Source organism: Tamandua tetradactyla, chromosome 20 (assembly GCF_023851605.1).
Source record: "Tamandua tetradactyla isolate mTamTet1 chromosome 20, mTamTet1.pri, whole genome shotgun sequence".
NCBI classification, from domain to species: domain Eukaryota; kingdom Metazoa; phylum Chordata; class Mammalia; order Pilosa; family Myrmecophagidae; genus Tamandua; species Tamandua tetradactyla.
Genome location: NC_135346.1, coordinates 14,426,170 through 14,446,266, shown reverse-complemented (window position 1 = coordinate 14,446,266; position 20,097 = coordinate 14,426,170). Strand labels below are relative to the sequence as shown.

The 20,097-nt window shown below is 44.1% G+C and overlaps 1 long non-coding RNA gene across 2 annotated transcripts in view; it reads right to left on the bottom strand.

Moving 5' to 3' along the window:
• LOC143664979 (uncharacterized) overlaps positions 1-20,097 on the bottom strand; it is a 420,148-nt gene that overhangs the window by 157,866 nt on the left and 242,185 nt on the right. For both annotated transcript variants that reach the window (XR_013166694.1, XR_013166695.1), the window contains one exon: positions 8,646-8,707. This is a non-coding gene — a long non-coding RNA (uncharacterized LOC143664979). The remainder of the gene's footprint in view (positions 1-8,645; positions 8,708-20,097) is intronic.

Here is a 20,097-nt window from a genome sequence, read left to right as displayed (position 1 = left end):
TTTCCACTATGACATCTTTATGAAGTGGAGACATTTAGGTTGTCTTTAATTTCTCACAGTAATGTTTTAGTTTCCAGTCTACATCTTTCATTAAACTTATCCCTAAGAATTAGAAATTTGTATGCTGTTTAAATGTTACTTTCAATTTTTTATTGCTAATTGTTCATTGCTAGCTTATGGACTTTTTGAATGCTGTAGCACTGCAAAAATATACTTCTACTCTAGGAATTTCTTTGTACAAAATCGTATCGCCTGCAAGTAAAAACAATTTTATGTCTTCCTCTCCAATCTCTAAGTCCTTTCTTTTTTCTTATCTTATTGCCCTGGCCAAGACTTCCAGTAAAATGTTGAAGAGTAGTTGTAAGAAGGCATCCTTAAACAGGGGTAAAGAAGACACTGTCTATGTCTTAGAACTACACATACTCTTTGAGACCAAAGGAAGAAAAGTTTATTTTGTCTGGAACCTAATTTCTGTAGCATATACTCTAACTCAACCTATCTATATAGTTCATTTGAACAATTGAAATATAGAGAGCCAAGAACAACAGGGCCTTTAATCTTGTATAGCTTAATGTAATGCCTGGATACACCCTAGAGTATATTAAGCAGATAATCAAAAAGTACTGGCAAAGTCCCTTAAGGGATGGGAATAAAAATATGGAATTATTAAACTTTACCAAAAGGGAATCCCAGTACTGTGTCAAACTTTAGGAGCACCCAAATTAATAGGCCAAGCCCTTGATCCTGTGGCTTATTCTTGTGAAGCTTATGTAAATAGCAGAGAAGCTTAGCCTACCTATAGGTGTGCCTAAGAATTACTTCCAGAGGGCCTCTTTTGTTGCTCAGATGTGGCCACACTCTCTCTAAGCCCAACTCTGCAAGAGAAATCATTGCCCTCCCCCTACATGGGACATGACATCCAGGGATGAAAGTCTCTCTGGAAGCATGGGAGATGACTCCCAGGGATGAGTCCAGCCCTGGCACCACGGGATCAACAATTCAGTCCTGACCAAAACAGGGAAAAGAAGTGTAACTAATGAGGTATCAGTGGCTGAGAGAGTTCACATAGAGTCAAGAGGCTACTCCGGAAGTTGTTCTTACACGAGTCCAGTTAGACACTGTTACCTATCATAACTTGCCAGACTCCAACCAAAACCACAGCCAATCCTAAAGAACACTTAGGGAAATATATAAGATTCTACAAAGGCTCCATGCACTAGAGTAACTTTCCAGAAACCTACAACCTCCAGATGGGTCCCTGGTCCAGAGAAGTCCTGAAACCTAGAGGGCCCAGCCTCTCCAGAACACCAGCTAGTTCCATCTCCCTACCTCATATCAGCGACAGACGCTCTCAACATGAAAAAGTTAGGATGGCCATGGCCCAAACTCCCTTAAACAAAGGGATAGAAAGATCAAAGGTGATGGTGGAGTTAATCAGAGAAGATAGGATTTAACAAATGAATGTGAATACTCAATCATTAAATTGATACCTCCTTTAGTCTCCAGTATCTTAGAGCAGCTAGAAGTAAAAACCTAAAATGGTGGAATTATAACCCATGTCAAACTCTGAAACCTCTCCTACAACTAACTGTGGTACTGTGCTTTGAAATTTATTGCTTTTATATATATATGCTATTTTTCACAAAAAAAGAAAGAAAGAAAGAAGAAAGTTGACTGTGATGATAAAGTATTTACTCCTTCTAGCCTCCAACGTTCTGGAGCAGCTAGAAGGATAAATCTGAGATGATGGTATGGTAGCCCATGACAAACTCTGAGATCTGTTCTGTAACTATTTGTTGAAGAGTGCTTTGAAAACTACTGCTTTTTTCTTTCTTTGCTTTGTGTATATGTTATATTATATAATTTAAAAAATTGAAAAAAATTTAGAAAAGAAGGCATCCTTGCCTTTTCTCTAACCTCTGAAGGAAAACATTCCATCATTATTATGCATGTTATCTATAGGTTTCTTGTAGGTTCCATTTGTCAGATTGAGAAAGCTCTCTTCTATTCGTAGCTTGCTGAGACCTTTTATCATAAACAGAGGTTGGAATGTGCTTTTTCTGCATTTACAGAAATAATTATATAATTTTCTCCTTTAATTAATGTGATTAATTACACTGATTGATTTTTTAATATTATACCATCCTTAAATTCCTCAGATAAATCTTATTTTATTTTTTTCTATATAATATTGGATTTCATTTGCTGATATTTTGTTGAGGATATTTGTACCTGTGTTAATGAGAAATACTGGTCCGTAAATTTCTTATAATGTCTTTTTATGGTTTGGGTATTAATATGATAATGGGTTCATAAAGTTGGGACATACTCCCTAGTACTTCATTTTCTATATTTCTGGGCCTGGAGTTTTAGCTGTGGGAAGTTATAAAACTGCAAATTCAATTTTTCAATGAATATAAGGTTTAGATTTTCCATTTTTGTAAGTTTTGATTTTCAAGGATTTTGTTCCTTCCATCTAAGTTGCATTTATTACATAACGTTCTTCATAATATCACCTCATTACCACTGTAACGTCTGTACAATCTGTAGTGATGGCCTTACCTTTATTCCTAATAGTGGTAGTTGTGTCTTTTCTCCTTTTTTCTTAGTCTTCAGTGCTTATCAATTTTTTTTTTATTTTAATGCTTATCAACTTTACCAATCTTTTCAGAGAACCAGTTTTAGTCTTCACTGATTTTCTCTATTATTCAGTTTCTATTTATTTCCACTCTTGAGTTTAACTAGCTCATCTCTATTAGCTTTTTAATAGGGGTCACGGATTCTGTGCCTTTCTTATTTTCTAATATAAGCTGTAAAACTATAAATTTCCCTTTAAATTTTGTGCATCTCACAAATTTTGGTATGTGGTCATTTCATTATCATTCAATTCAAAACATTTTAATTGCCCTTGTGATTTCTTTTACTTATGGACTACTTAGTAACGTGCTGTTTAACTTCCAAATATTTGAGGGGTTTTCTAGGTACCATATTGTTTTGGATTTCTAATTCAATTAAATTATGTTCAGAGACCATACCTAGAAATTCAACCCTGAGAAATTCTTAGAAATTTATTGAGACTTGTTTTTTGGTACAATTTCTGGCCTATTTTGAAGAAAGTTCCATGTGCACTTAAGAACCATGTGCATTCTGCTTTCGTTGGGTGGAGTGTTCTATATTTGTATTAGGTCCAGTTGTTCATAGTGTGGTCCAAATCTCCATTTACTTACTAATTTTTGCTCTACCAATGACTGAGAGGTATTCAATTCTTCAACTATTCTTATAGAGGTACACAGACTCCTTTAGTTCTGTCAATTTTTGCTTCATGTATGTTGAAGTTTGGTTATTGGATCTAAACAAATTTAGGATTTTTATAACTTCTGGATTAACTACCTTAATATCATTATAAAATGCCCCCTTTATCTTTTAAAATCTAGCAATCTACTTTTTCTTAGTAAAACGTCACTAGCTTTATTTTATGCGTAGTGGTTTCGTCACAATCTTTCCCAATCTTTTACTCTCAACTTGTGTCTTTATGTTTTAAAGTGTATTTCTTGTAAACCACATATAGTTGGGACCTGCATTTTTAATCAGTCTAACAATCTCTGCCTTTTAATTGGGATGATTAATTCACTTACATTTAATGGAATTATTTTGATATAAATACACCAATTTTGGGTTGACTTTTGTTTTCTTTCCTTATACTTTTTGTTTTTATGTTCTTCCTATCCTATATTTTTGGGATGAATCAAATATTTTTGTATTTTGTTTTATCTCTCTAATAACACTTAGTCATGACTCTGTATATTTTTATTGATTTCACTAGAGTATAATCTTCATTTTTAACTTAAAGTCTACTTAACAAACATTATATTACTTCATGAGAAATGTAATAACAACATTTCAGTTTGTTAATGCTGCCAGACTGCAGTATACCAGAAACGGATTGGCTTTTACAAAGGGGATTTATTAGGTTACAAATTCACAGTTTTAAGGCCATAAAAATGTCTAAATTAAGACATCAACAAGAAGACACCTTCACTCAAGAAAGGCCCATCTCATCCAGGGTTGCCCTGTCACATGGTGTGCTTGTTTGAAATTGTTAGGTACCCCAGAAAAGCCTTGTTCTTCTAATGCTGATTCAATATGGTACAGCAGGACTCTTTGATCAGGTGTCTTCCATGGAGATCTGTCTCCATCCATTCAAGGTAGGGTTGCTTACAGAGTCCTTTAAGGGGGAACCATTTTGGAAAAAGCTTCACAGCTGACACAGACAAGAGACCTTTGGAGATGCAAAAGGAAAATATCCCCAGAGAATCCTTTTGAAATGAGAAGCTGGGACAGAAAGCTAGCAGATATTACCATGTAACTTCCCAGCTAAGAGAGAAATCCATTGTCCCTTTCTTGACTCAAGGAATCTTCCACTGGATGCCTTAGTCTGGACAATTTTATGGTCTTAGAACGTAAACTTGTAACTTAATAAATGCCCAATATAAAAACCAACCCATTTCTGGTATATACATACCAGCAGCAATAAACTAATACACGTGGGAAGGCACATGGCAATGTCTGCCGGCCCTTCTCTCCTGGGATGGTTTCAAAACAGCTCCCTCAGCCCCTGTTAGGTGTGTGGCTTCCACTAGGGCATTTTCGTTCTTCAAGCATCTGTGGGTCTTCTCTTAGCTTCTCTGAGACAAAACTCTGGATTTCATCGCTTAGTATAGCATCTCCCAGGGCATTTTCAGTTTCCAAGCATCTATGCTTTCTCCAAAATATCTCCCTCTTATAGGATTCCAGTAAACAGATTAAGAACCACCCAGAATGGGTGGGGTTATATCTCCACGGAAATAACCTAATCAAAAGGCCCCACCCAACAATAAGTCTGCCCCACAAGACTGGATTGAAAGAACATGGCTTTCCTGGGATACAAAACAGTTTCAAACAAGCACACTTAATGATAGTTTATTTCCAATTATAACCCTTTCAATCTTTGTGTTCTTGTCATATTTTAGCTCTAAAGGACTATAAATCCCACATTATTTTGTTATTATTTTTACTTTAAGTGGACAATATCTTTAAAGAATTTTAAAGGTTTTTTTTTTTTTTTTTAATTTTACACATATTTACTCTTTCTGGTTTTCTTCATTCTTTCCAAACATACCTAGTTTCTATATGATTTTTTTTTTTTAACATGGGCAGGCACCGGGAATCAAACCCGGGTCCTCTGGCATCGCAGGCAAGCATTCCTGCCTGCTAAGCCACCGTGGCCCGCCCCTATATGATATTTTTCTTCAGCCTACAGAACTCCTTTTAGCATTTCCTATTATAGAGCTTGATTTTTTTCAGTGTTTGCCTGAAAATGTCTTTATCTCTCCTTCATTTCTGGAGGATATTTTCACTGCATTTAGAATTCTAGGTTAAATAGATTGGTTTTCTTGCAGCATTCCATTATCTTCTGGCTTCCATGTTAACTGATGAGAAGTCAACTATCATTTTGTTCTTCTCTGGAGCTATAATTTCCTACCTGCTCTCAAGATTTTTTTTTCTTTTTCCTTTGTTTTCATCAATTTTATACGACCCTGTTTTGGGTTCTCTGAGCTTTTTGGCTTTGTAGTTGTTTTCCTTTTTTTATTTTTTCCTTAATTTTGATAAACATTTTTTTACTCTCTCTTCAAATATTTCTTCTGCCCTTTTATTTCTTCTTCCTCTTTTTCTACTGGGACCCCAATTTCATACATGATAGATCATTTACCCCTTAGATCTCAGATATTCTATTTTTTCACTTTTTTTTTGTTATTCATTTAAAATTTGAATCATTTTCATTGACCTGTCTTTAAGTTTATTGATTCTTTCCTCTGCTGTCTCCAATCTCCTGGTAAGCCCATCCACAGAATTTTTCATCTCTAATATCCTGTTTTTCATTTCTAGCACTTCCATTTGGCTTTTTTTTTTTTTTATAGGTTCCATACTTCTGCTGAAATTCCCATCTGTTTACAAATGCCTACTTTCCCACTCTCTTTTAGAGTACTTTTTCATAGTTATTTTCAAGTCCCTGTCTAATGATTCCAACATTTGGGCTGTCTTTGGGTCTGGTTCTATTGATTAGCTCTCGACAATTAGTCATACCATTGTTTGTTTTGTTTGCTTGTATGTATGCATATGTCTCATAAGTGTATACTGAATGTCACCCATTGTGTGCAAAAAATAGTGAGACAGGGTGGGCCACGGTGGCTCAGCAGGCAGAATTCTTGCCTGCCATGCCAGAGACCTGGGTTCCATTCCTGGTGCCTGCCCATGCAAAATAAAAAAATAGTAGAGACTGAAGTAAATAAACCCAGAAACTAGGAATTCTCTTCTATCATCACGCTTTTACTGTGGTAAGTTGAGTTAGTATCTAGTCTGTAGTTGAGCTGGGTTTGGACTTCGTTATTGCTTGAACTACATTCTGTGCACTAGAGGTTCAAATTCTCTCAGTGGTGGACCGTCACTCATAGCGTGACACTGTGTCAGTTACTATGAGGCTAAGTTTCTCTCAATTCTCCTGTACCACTCTTAGACTTCAGCAGAAGAGGCCTGTGTTACAGAAGAGGTTTATCTCAGTATTTCTGCCCCTGGCCAAGTGGTAGCATGCTGTCTTGATGCCAGGCAGCAAACTATAGCTTTCTCAGGGGAAGGTTCTGAGAAAGTGTGGGTTTTCTGTGCCTCCCTCTGCAGCAGATGACCACTGCTTCTCTCCATACAAAGCCTAAGAGGGTTTTTCATCACAAGAGTGCTTATCTTGGTTCTCCTCCTTCAGCCTCAGGGTTAGGCAGGACTTGTACACCTTTGCCTCTGGGATGGGGCTCTTTCAGCACTCATGTCCCTCTCTGAGTTGCAGACAACTTTTGCCTCTTACTCTTGAAAGATCAGGAGCTTGGGTGGGTTTTTACTGGTTCTCCTGCTTTACCTACAAACTTAGGCAGGTCCTGCACACCTGTGCCACAGAGAACTCTCTTTTCTTTCTCCTTCTCTGGCCCCAATCTATCTTGTGAGCTCTCAGTAGAGGCCCATGGACAAGAGTTAGCACGCAGACACTGTTACATCTGGGGTGCCCACAAATTCTAAAATGTCATGCTAATCCACACTTGATCTTTAAAAAGTCATTAAAATGTTGGTTGTGTTCTTCTTACCTGCTTATGTGATGGCTACCTCCTCATCTTGCTTCCCTGCCCTAGCTGAAACAATCACATGTTGAATCTCTCTTCACAGAATCTGTAACCCTTTGGACTTTAATGTAGTAGATCACCAGAGTCCTTAGCTCTCTTATAGACTTAAACTATATGACTCTGTAGACTATCTGGCTTGTTCTTATTGTTAATGTGGGAGAGACATTCTCTTACAACTTCTTACAACCTGAGTGGAAGTTCTCATTAAATATGAATATTAATTATAACTAATAACCTCTCCTTTCATATATATTTATATACTTTGGGACACAATATGAATACTAAATATACCTAATAACCTCTCTCTCCTTTCATACGTATTTATATACTTTGGGACACAATTTCACTCTGAGCATTTTGGTCTTTTCCAATGAAATTGAAGCCTCTCCTTTAGCCCTATAGCTCCTTGACCATGACTAGACATACAGGAAGTAAGGAGGTTATGCACAGTTAATGAAGGAATGGAGAAAACTAGAATAATTGTAACAGCCAATAATATTGCTGGGCACACATCATATAAAGCAGGTAATACTTCATATAAGCATGATTTCACTTCTCAAGACTCAATGCGGTAGATGCTGTTTTCCAGATGAGGAAATTCATCTTCAGAAAAAGTAAATGATTTGCTCAAGGCCACAAAGTTGATAACTGGAGAAATCAGCACTTGAAGCCAAGGAGCCTGGGTTTTGGAATCCACACTCTTAATTCCCAGGTCATAAAGGAGTGAGTGAAGGGTTAAATGCCTGCTTAAACTAAATTTTCTTTCATTGATTATCTGACATCTGAGTTCTGAATAATTCATATAGCTCTCCATGCATCCCAGGCCAGAGAAGCACACACAGACACTTACACACTTTTTCACGTGACTCTTCCACCAGGACTTGACACTTTCAGAATTAGTCTCACCTAAATGCCTTTGCATGTTTTGCTGTCTATACGAGGCGCCTCCCCCCAGTCCATTTTCCCAGCACAATGGGGTGAGGGCTGAGATTGGCTGGAGGTTGAAGAGCAATGCCCCTAAGCACCGGCCTGTGGACAACTTCCCAGGCAAAAGCAAAGAGAACAGTGGAGTGTCTACAGAAAGCCCATGAGGTGCTGGGGTCCTCCACAAATAGCCCAACTCAGGGAGGGGGTGGGGAACTTTGCCACACCCGGGTCATAAAGTAATGGATCTGAAGGCCCAGCCTGTGGTCATAAGGGGACAGAAGGGAAAATTCATCTACATATATTCAAAATCAGCAACATACCCTCCCAGACATGATGTCTAGAATAGGATTGGCTCTTCTTGAAAGAAGCAATCTCCTGACTGGTCAAAGGAAGCTTTATACAAGTCATTTTAAATACTAGAGACACTGCCATCAAGTGGAGGGGGGGTGGGGGGTGAGGGGGTGGGGTGAGATCAAAAGCACCTTAATCTTCTGTATCAGCAGGCCAGCTACTCACCAAGTTGAGAATGTTCCCCACGTGCTGCTTCCTGAGCCTGCCTGGGATTGGTACCATGGTTCCTGGAAACAAAAATATGTTTTTACTTATGCAGGTCTCTGTCTCTGGGATATGCATGGAATGATAACACAATGGCCCAATCATCTCCCACCCCATGGCTACAAAAGGGTATTTTAGAATTCATAATTGGAATAGCTGTGGTTGCTTTCTTTAAAAAGGGATCAAAACACTGAAATCTTTCCAAGAGCACTGCTTGAGTAACCTGAGCAGGCGGCCTTCATTAGTGGGGCAGGCATAAGGCACTTGTCCTCATGTCTTTGATGGTGACGCCCTCAGTGTTCCTTGATGAGAAGTGAGCTCCATGGCCCCAAGCACTGGGGAAGGCTCTTCTTGCACAAGAGGCTGGTGTGGCAGCCTCACTTGGCAAGACACGCTCCTGAACCTCCAGGCTGCCACAAATTAAGTTTGCACTAATGAGGTATGCTTTCAAGAACAAATGAGGGGCAGCCCTTCTTGCCTCTCCATGCAAAACTCACATAGAGTATAGTGCACTCTAGACCCTGCACTTCAAAGTGGACTGCCCAAATAAGGCAAACCCTATTGGAGCACTCAGGGTTAGGGGAAGTCTGGGACCAGGATATACAAAATACTTTTGTATTTGGATGAGCGTAGCATGTTTCTATTTCTATTTCTACTGATGATTACAACTCATTCATACTTACACCTTTCTCCTTTCTCACTCGGCACCATAACCTCACAGGTAGTGAGTGACCTTCTCTCTCAACTAAACCATGAATTCCTTGAAGGTAGACACAGTGGATGGTTAAACACACACACACACACACACACATACACACAGCCTAGCACAGTGCCTGACACATGCTCAAGAAATATTTGTTGAATAAATTAACAAATAGACAAACAACAAAAGGAAGGGTGGGGGAAGGGTGGGTTCCCAGCTGCCAGGACCTGCCCAGCCCACCCTTCCATGGACGAGGGGATGGAGAGGGTCCAGCCTGACTCAAGGCTGCCAAGGGAACAGGTAACACACTTCCACTGCCCCCCAGAGAGATACCAGCGGCTGAAGGAGAAGCTCTTCCTGAGTTCACAAGCAAGCCCACTCCCACTATAGAAAGCATGGCAATACATGCCGAACTGGATGAAGCCAAAGAGAGGGGTCAAAGTGGGGTCACGAAGCTGTGAGACCTCAGCAAACTGCTTAGCCCCTCTGTTTCTCCTTCCTCTGTGAAATGGCTAAAATCATGGCTAGTTCACAAGCATGGCTGGGAGAATCAGTAAAGGCACATTAAAAACGATGGAGGTGGCAACCCATAACAAACTCTGAAATCTGTTCCGTATCTACTTATTGAAGTGAACTTTGAAAATCATTGCTTATTCTTTCTTTTCTTTGTATGTATGTGATATTTAACAATAAAAACACACAATAAAAAAACCATGGAGGGCACTGAATGGGTAAGAGAGAGAACAATGACAAAAACAGAGATAAATGGTATTTTAGAGGAAGGGGCAGCCTGGCTTAAGATATAGGGGCGGGGGGGGGGGGGGGCAGGGAACAGCTCTGGAAGTGGCTAGACTCAAGGAAGGACAAGCCCTGCACTTGAGAGCTGCTACCAGGACAACTAGGCCAACTCCCTGAATCAGCCAGGAGGCTGATACCTGAAACCAGGTTGGTGAGGAGGACACAGCCCTGACCACATGCCCAACACCTCCTAATCCAGAGGAAGCAGCTCCTTAATATTGCTGAACTGGTACCAACACAGCACCAGTAATGTCCAGCACCTCAGTCAACTGTATCACTCTTGCTTTGGCTGCTAGGAGACTGAGTCTGATTTGCAGTCTAGCCCCAGCACTGAATTTGTGGCTTTTTTTTTTTTTTGCATCTCTCCTAGACTGTAACCTCCAGGAGGGCAGGAACCATGGCTGTTTTGCTCACCATACAGCCGGGCTCACAGTTAAGTACTCCCTAAATGTTTGCTGAATGACCAATCACACTCCTGTTTTCCAATCCTTCTTTTCCCTTCACCTCAATACCTTCTCCTATTTAATGTCTACCTTGCCACAGCATCTGTATTTCTGAAACTATTTCAGATCTTCTTTTCTGAAAGGTGGAGTACATGCAAATACATAGAAAAAAAGAAGACATAACAAAGGAAGAATCCACAGATGCATCTTCCACCCAAGCAGCTTATGTAACCACACAGCTCTGCTGACCTTTCCCGTCCCCTCCTAAAGGCAGGCCAGATGGCGCAGCCGCAGAAGATGTTGTTTCTCAAGCTCAGCTTTGTCCTCGGGAGGCCTTCCTACCAGGCTGTTTCCAGAGATTGTGTTACCTCCAGACCCAGTTGAAAGGTTGCCTAGCAACACTCATCAGCCTCCTCACCTCTAAATCCCTAATTTGTGTCGTACATGTACACAGTTCAGTGTGTGACCCCTAGCAGTGTGCTCACCACAACTCCCCATCCAAACCTGCCTGAGCTGCCCGTATTATCAGTGTCTGAGGCCCAGAACCTTCTTCTGTTCCTGGCCTTATAACTTCAAGCCCAGACCCATGGGTTCCCCTTGAACCCGGGCACAGGGGCAGGCAAGCAGACAAGCTTGGGGCAGGCCTCAACCAACAATTCTGATTCGTACAAGTCAGAAAGAATCAAAGAAGAAGAAAGATGAGCTTAAAGCCTACATATGTCCGGTCGATGCAGAGATTGTCACCCCAGAAGCCACCTCCTTTGAGATTTTCTACTCTCAGGCAAACACTTTATTTTTCATCCAGAAGAGTCAAAAACACCACATGTGTAAATAAATGAAGTGTTGCTTAAGATCATGTCTAAACAGTGTGCAAAAATAAATATCCTTACTCTAAAGCCAGACAGTATACTGTATCCATTTGGGAAAGCAGGAATGTAAGGAATAACGGGGTGGGGGGGGGCGGAATAGTTTTCTGAGACCCAAATTTATCTGTGACTTTCCAGAAACCATGAAAAGGAGCAAAAGAATCCCACACTGATAGAATCCCAGACATAGGCTGGTGGTGTGAACGTGGGCTCTCACGCCTTCGTGCGAGCTCTAGGAAACTTTGCCAGGCCACCTCCTCCTGCCACTGGGTATGGATTTCACTGTGGCCTCTCCAGCTGCTTCTCCAGCTTAACTACCAGGCAACTGTCAGCTACAAGAGTGTCAATAAGAAGCCACTCCTCTTTTCCATGTTCCTCAAAGAGGAAGCCGTGCTTTCTTGTATTGCATCTAAAACCAGTTAACTCCAACTGGCCTCTGCTCCTCAGCAAAAAGTAATAACTTTAACTACTAATACATGAAGAGCAAAAGTCACTTTAAGCTTTTTAGAATAAAATATCTTTTGGTAGTGAAATGAAGAAAAGACAGTATGGACCATTAAATAATTGCAACAAATAAGAAAACACTCAGGCCTGTACTAGAATCCTAGAGCTGGGGAGGGGTGGGGCCTTCGTAGACATTTCTTCTTAGTCCCCATTTAATAGAGGGAGAAGCTGAACCCTAGGACAGCTTTTGCTCACAACTGCAAAAGCACATTAAAGAAAGGTAGGAGATGCACAGGAATAGTAACTCAACACATGTTTCATGCATACCTACCCTTCATCAAGCAATGGAAAAGTATAAAAACAGAAAGATGCACAGAAAAGGAGTCAGGAATAAGAAACGGAGAAAGACAATAAGAGGTAAGGATAGAAAAGAGTGTGAAAGACCAACACAGACAAGCAGACATGGTGAATCAGATACAAACCTAAGGCAGGACAGAGACATTTTCATCGACTGTTAAAGAGTGTCTTGTGACTTCAAAGCTGTGTGACATATTCACAAATATAAGCATGAATGCATGATCCCTGTCAGGTGTATGAATTGCAGAGAAAGGGACATCAGAGCTAAAAGCCAGGACTGCTAAGTTTGCTAAAGGCTCCCAGCAAAACTGGGTACATGTTTACGTTGACAAATCACTGTTGCCAGAATGCTGAATTTCAGTGTCAGCTGTCTCCATCTGCGACCTTTTTAAGGTTATGTTCTCCTTCTAAATTTTTCTTACAGGTAAAAGACCTTTTTCCATGGATGATAAAGCATTACCTTCATTTAAGTAAATACTCCATTCAGGAAGCCAGGAGAAGGGGTGAAATCAAGACACTCTAGAAAGAATTATACTGTCCAATACGTACTGCCACATATGTCTATTAAAGTCCAAATTTAATTGAAAGTAAATAGAAGTAAAAATCTAGTTCCTCAGTTGTACTAGCCACATTACAAATGCTTAATAGATATAGGTGGTATTTTAGTTTGCTAATGCTGCTGGAATGTAATACATTAGAAATGGACTGCTTTTATAAAGAGGATTTATTTAGTTACAAATTTACAATTCTTTGGAGGAAAGGCAGCTCACTTTCCTCTGGGTTCTCTATCACATGGGAAGGCACTCAAGAGATTTTTGTTGGCCCTCTCTCCTGGTTTATGGGTTCAAGCAGCTTTCCCTGTGTGTGACCTTGCTGCATCTCCAAAGATCTGGGTCTAGGTTGCTGAGCTGAGGTATGCTGGGCTCTCTTCTGACTTCTCTCTTTTAAGCCTCCAGCTAATTAAATTAAACATCACTCATTGTGGAAGGCACACCCCTTAGCCAACTGCAGATGCAATCAGCCACAGATTAATTTCACCTGCTGATGATTCATGTCCCCAGCAACAGAACGACTAGGGACCATCAGCTGGCCAAGTTGACACCTGAACTTCACTACTACAGGTGGCTAGTGGCCAATGTGTTAGACATTAAGGAACACTTCCATCATCACAGAATGTTCCATTGGACAGCACTGCTCTGGATGATTCCAAGCTGTGCTCACAATGGTCCATCCCAAACATGGCGGAGTCTGTCAACAGACCCTGTTGGAAATCCTAGAAAATAGTGTCTCACATGAGCCTTGAGTCTTCATTCTCAGAAAAAACAAGCAAACACCACCAAGGCCCAAAATGCTGCTGAGAATTTTCTTAGCTCCATCACTGCAGTCTCACCAAGACTACCCTCTTGTCCCACCAAAAGTTACCTTATGACCCATCTCTTGAGACCACCCTAACACACGGCTCTAGGGGTATAGTGAGTTGAATGGTGGCCCTCCAAAAGATGGGTTCCACCCAAAACCTGTGTGACCTTATTTGGAAAAAGGGTCTTTGCAGATGTACTTAAGTTAAAGAACTCAAGATGAGATCACCTTAGGTTATCCAGGTTGGCTCTAAATCCAATGACAAGAGTCTTTATAAGAAGCAGAGAGGCTCAGACAGGGAGGAGGCCCTGTAAAGGTGGAAGCTGAGGGGAGCGATGTGTCCACAAGCCAAGGAGCACCAAGGATTGCCAGCCGCCACCAGAAGCTACTAGAGATTGTTCCTTACAGCCTCCAGAAGGAGCCAACCCTGCCAACCTTGAACTTCTAGCATCCAGAACTAGGAGGAAATAAATGTCTGTTATTTTAAGTCACCAAGTTTGTGGTAATTTGTTATGGCAGCCCTAGAAAACTAGTCCAAGGGGTTAATGGCTAATTGCGACTGAATGGGTTTCCTCTCTCAGAGGAACATGCACTGTAGCAGAGAACAGTGAATTAGCCCAAAGGGAGTGCTGCAATGGTCCGTGTCCTCCAGCCTGGACCCGTTTATTCCCACTGAGCAGGAAAACTGACACAGGCAGGCAGGCAGGTAGACCTAGCTGTCAGCCCCAGAGTCACCATGTCTGATTTGAAAATGCCAAGAAGAAGCACCTGCTGATGGTGATAAAGACAGTGACTTGGGTACAATGAGACCTTATCAAGATCTCACAAATGATACTACAGAGAAGGCTGTGGTACCCCTCTTGGTCTTTCCAGGCCCTTCTGTCCTTGTGGGTCCTCCTCCACACCGTCCCAGGCCAGCCTGTGTTCTATCTTCTCTTCTCCCTTGGGCTTCTCATTCCTATTCTCATTCCACACTCACCTCAAAGCCAACCTCCTCCAGGAAGCCTCCCCAGACCACTCCATCTGTATGCCAAGGTAGAAGGAGCCCTGGGTTCCTGGCCTGGCTTAGCCACACCCTCACTGTACCACTCCTGTCAGTCTCTTCACCTCCCTGTGCCTCAGTATCCCCCATCTGCAGCATGAGGGGTAAGCTTGGACCGTCTCTATAATTTCTCAGCTCTCACAACATATGCTCACCAGCTACTTATGGTTACAACTTGTACCATTATTCACGAATTTTGCCTCCTATGCCACAGATGTTAAATAACAGCAGAGGTTTGAATTATGATTTAAAAAACAAACATTTATTGGTGCAGGACACAATGTCAAATGCTTTATATGCTATCATCACATTGAATCAATATTTTTGGGATGGCTGGATGCCTGGATAGAAGGAGAAAGGGAAGGGAAGGAAAGAGGGAGATGGAAGGGAAGCAAGGTCGCTCTCTAACCTCTCTAACCAAATGTCAGTTCTCAAAGGCAGGACCCTTGCCCACCTAGCCAGACCCAGCACTGAGTTCACCTACCACCTGGGTGTTATTAAATATGGGAAGGAGGCACCAAAGAATTTACAGAAGATCATAGGTTGAAAGTCTGAACGCAGCCCCCTCGGTCCTAGTGGCACATCTCCCACCCCCACCCACCTCTTCTCTGCACCTTAGGCGCATCTAAAAGGAATCAGAGTGCTGAAGCATGAAACTGCAAACAGTAACTGTATACTTGCCCAGGTGCTGACCTAGTCAAGGGCATCTCTGACCTCTTTCTCCAGCCCACTTGCGTAAATTGCTCGGGAGCAGAAGTACGTGCGAAATCAGTCCAGAATCATAAACCGACAGGATTAACCCCAGTGTCAATCCTGCTCGATGGCAGGGGTCATCCTTGCAGCCTGAGTACTGTCTGCAAAGACCCATTCGCTGCCACCTTTTCTGCCCTTGGGTCACCGCATTTCACCTTGGCTTGTTTGTGGGGAGTAACCTGAGCCCAGTGGGCCTGACCGAAGCGTGTGGGTCCTGACAGGGCCGCTGAGACGCGGGGGCGACCATGTTGGCCTTGTCCTCACTACGCTGCAGTTCTGGAAGAGGCCCCACTCACACTGCCCTGAGCATCTGGGCGCCTGGGCACAGGGCTGTCTCCCCAGCGGGGCTCAGCCATCTGCTCCCAGCCTGGGAGGCCTCACAACTCGCGTCGCCATCCAAACCCCCAGGAACGTGAACGGAAAGCACTGGCTCTCCCTCTCCAGCAGGGCCCCAGGACAGGCGGCAGGCCCCCTCTTTCCCCGGCGCACCCCACAGTGCCAGAGGCCAGGCTCCACGTGCTATTAGCTGAAATAAGCGAAATAACGCAGGGAGATTGAATTTGCTGCAAACTTGCTTAACTTGGTGATTTCTGAGCACTTGGCGCTGGAAACCATTGAAAAGGAGGCTGCCAGCCGACGATTTATCAGCCGCTTCTCGAGAATATTCTTAAGTTTATTAAATCAGCATGAGTCACCCTCTTGCCTTCTTTGCAAGCATGAATCATGGATCACCAAAACTTAAGGAAAACGCATGATTCAATTGTTCTTCTGGCCTCAGAGGCCTGAGAGCTGCAGGAAGGGGCCATCAAACAGCCGTCTCCCCCCACCCCCGCCAGCAAGCAGTCCACACTGCGGGCCCTCAGGCACCACCTGGCTGCCCTGGGACAATGAAAACAGCCGGGGTGGAGCACCAAGGACCTCAGGTGTGGGATTCACTCATTCATTCATTCATTTTCTCACACCTGCAGTGTGCCAGGCATTTGGCTGTACACTAGGAGATTCAGCAGAAAGAGGGCTGGCCTAGTCTCTGTTCTCATGAAGCTTATAATTTCGTGGAAGTTTTTAAAGTGATTGGACCCCCGTTTCTATTAATTTCCTAACTGGAAATCTTTGAGCCTCAGCTAACACATTCTACTGCCTACTCACAGGGCTATTGCAAAGATTAAACGGAAGATCTCAGATACACAAAGTCCCCCACATAGTACCCGGCACGTCGAACATGCTCAACAAGCATCTGCTGTCTCGCTGGAGGAAGACATGACCCCAGATATCCTACCAAAGCCCCCACAGCCCACAGCTAATCCACACCGACCCTCCCATTTGTGCCTAGACATGGAATCTGGGCATCAGGTATGGTCTCCGGGGGCAGTGGGCCCTGGGCTCTGTCCACCTGGAGCCTCAGTCCCAGTTTTAGGCCTTCCTTCCTGGCAATCGATAGCAGCATTTCTTTCTCTGGGACCTTTCTTTTCTGGTCTCTTGGATGGTAAATCCTGGCCATACCGTCACCACCACCAACCCCCCCAGCCCTCATCTCTCTCCAAAGAGGCAAAGATTGTTATAAACAGCTCCCTTCCCCCTAAGCTGGGTCACCCTAACCACTCTTTGCCCACTATCCCACAGAACAAGGTCCAAAGACTTTCATCTTTAAAGACCCACCCTGGCTTCTCCCATGTCTCCAACAAACTTCTCCGCTTGACTCTCATTTTCCAATCCCAGACCTGGAGACACCACATTCAAGGCCGCTGCCAGGGTGAAGGCTGTGCACTGCACAAGCACAGCAGGGGAGGGGGCACCTGCCTACACTAAAATGTGTGCAGGGCCCTCCTCGTATGGGGAAACAAGGCGGCTCTGCGCCCTGCATTGCGGGCCAACATTTGCTGAAACCTTCTCTCTGCCAGGCCCTCTGCTAAGTACTTTACAGATCTCTCCTTTCATCCGCACACAGCCTGTGAAGCAGAGACTGCGCTCACGCTCTGCTCAAAGCAAAGTGAGGCTCACAGAACAAAGTCAGTGTGCAGTGAGCAATGGAGCTGGGGCCTAAATCCAGGCCTGGAAAGAGATGAAAGGGTAGAAGGAGCAGGTGGAGGAGTGGGTCCCTGACGCTGAGGGGTAGGCGGCAGAACCAGAGCTCCCCTTGGCACAGGATCACCCCCGAAGCTCAGCCTTTCTCCTTCCCAAGCCCCCATGAGCCCCACCTCCAAGGTTGGCCTTTGACGGTGGGAAGCAACTTCACAAAACTCAAACTCTCCTCACGCTGACCCTCTCCCCTGGAAGGAGTGAATATGTATCTCCTCCTCTACCCTTGAGCCTAAGAACCCTGTGACTGTCCAGGTATGTCCAAAGGTAACAGGTTAAATGCCCTAGTGGAAGGAGGTACCCCTTTCTGGGATCCCCAAAGCCTGGTCTGAAAACCCCAGCCTGGAGGAAACACAGCAAAACAATCACACAATGACTATATTTGGGTGGCAGCACTAGAGACAACTTTCTTTTTCTCCTTTTCTCTAGTTCCTAAATGTTGGATATTATTTAAATTTAAAATGGGATGCAGAAAAAGCAAATATCAAAGGATAAAGAAGCAGAGACAGAGACAGGCAGGGAAGAGGAAGAGGAAAAAACAGAGAGAACAAGCAGCAGGTAGAGAAGGGTCTGTGGAACAGGGGAGGGTCCTGAAAGGAATCTCAGAGCTGTGGGTGAGGATGGCTGGCTTCTCAAGGTATATTTCCAGGCCCACGTTCCCCACAGAGGGGACAGGGATGCCGGTGACCAGCAGAGCCTCAGAGCTGGGTGGGCCTCGTGATCGCCTAGGGCAGAGCTCAGAGTCTAAACAGAAACCACCACACAGGGCAGGGTGAGAAGGCCTTATATTGGGCTCAAGGGACCCTTCACAGCCCCTGCAGCCCCCTCTTTTCCCCTGTGGCAGTGTTTACCTACCACAGGTCTCCACCATCCACTGACCCTTCCCCAGGGAGAAAATTAGAACCCAGCCTCCCAAGTCTCAGCCTAAGGCTCATTCCAGTTCTGCCCCTGGCCTTCTACTCCAAACAGCCGCCTTCTCAACCGAGAATCCATTCCAGTTTGCAGAGCACTCATCCTCGCAAGCCTTCACAGGAGACTGGACATAGCTCCCACGGCACACACCTGCCCCCCCGTGTCTTGCTAACTTTGCTGGAGAAACAGCCCAGCCTCTCCCCACTTCCCACCAAGCACGGGTGTGTAGGCACAGTGAAGGGAGGGCTGGTAAGCAACTTTCCACCCTCCAGCCCTGAGCGACATGTGTCAGGCCCTTCCCACTAATGCCCCGGAAGTGACAAATGTGTCATGGTTGGGGCCAATTACACGTGCTAATCACAAGTCCGTGCTGGGCCCACAGTTACCCAGATGGCAGAGGGGATTTATGGGCCAAAGCTGATTTCCCAGAATCCAATGAACGCAGGAACAGAGAGGGACAGAACCTGAAAGAGCTCTCTTCTAGGTCTCACTGGGAGCCTGTGTATTTTTGGAGGGCTTTGGCCTCCTCGCCTGCTCGCTGTACTTTATTGCTGGCAGAGAGACGGGAAATTTATTACTTTACAAATCATACCATTCGCAGCATAAATGAACTGTCTGGCTGCAGCACGCTCGAGCCCAGATGATTTGCGAAACGTCTAATGGTAAGCGGGGTTATGCTATCTGCTTACGGCCTCCGAGACAAAAGCAAACCGTAACACAGAGCATCTGCACAGTGTAACTCGAGGCCGGCAAATTGGCGGTGACTTGTAAATGTTGGCTCAGCAGCATTACATAACTCGATACGTTCGGCCCAGGACCCAGAGGAACACAGGGCAGCCCCCCGGCCCGGGGAGCCATTCCTGACGAGGTGGTGGATGACAGGCAGGGCACCAGGGGGGCTTGGGCCCGAGGTCAGGGCCAGGCCGAGCTCCACAGCCTGGCTGGTCCTGAGGCCTGCTAGCAATCAGGAACCAGGCAGACTGCCGGGAATGCCTGGGAAAGGGCATGCTCTCTGCAGCCCTTCTGCTCCAAATTCCCCAAACCTGGTGGGAAGATCAGTCTCAAAATCATCACAGCCCTGACTTGCAGACAGGAGCCAGTCAGCACCCACAGCCCATGGGGGAGGGGGTACCTACCCTCGGCCAGGTGCCCCACTAGTGGGAACAGAGAGGACTGATCACTGATCCACTAGTTTATTACCACTGACCAGCTCGGGACGTGGTGTGTCACTAGGTAAGAGACAATGGTACACCCACTGTCACAGGAAACTGATCAGGTCACTCAACCTCTCCGAGCATCAGGGTCACATGAGTAGTGCCAGGATTCAAATTCAGACTGTCATGATTTTGCTCTCCTGTATCAATGCTGAGCAGCACTTAGTCATTTTCACAAAGTACTCACAACAATGCTGTTGAGTATGGATAACACCATCCCATAACAGGTGGGCAAACTGAGGCTTGGGAAAGTCGCGTCCTTACCCCAAGGTCATGCAGTTAAGGAGGGGCAGAGCCAGGATTCAAGCTCAGGATTCTCTGGTTCTAAAGTTTCTAGTTTTTCTACTACACCTCTTTCTTCCCCATGATCTAGAGCACCCCTTTCTAGCTTCCCACTACCTCACATTGTGCAATCTGAGATGGCACTGTCAGGCACTCAATCAGTG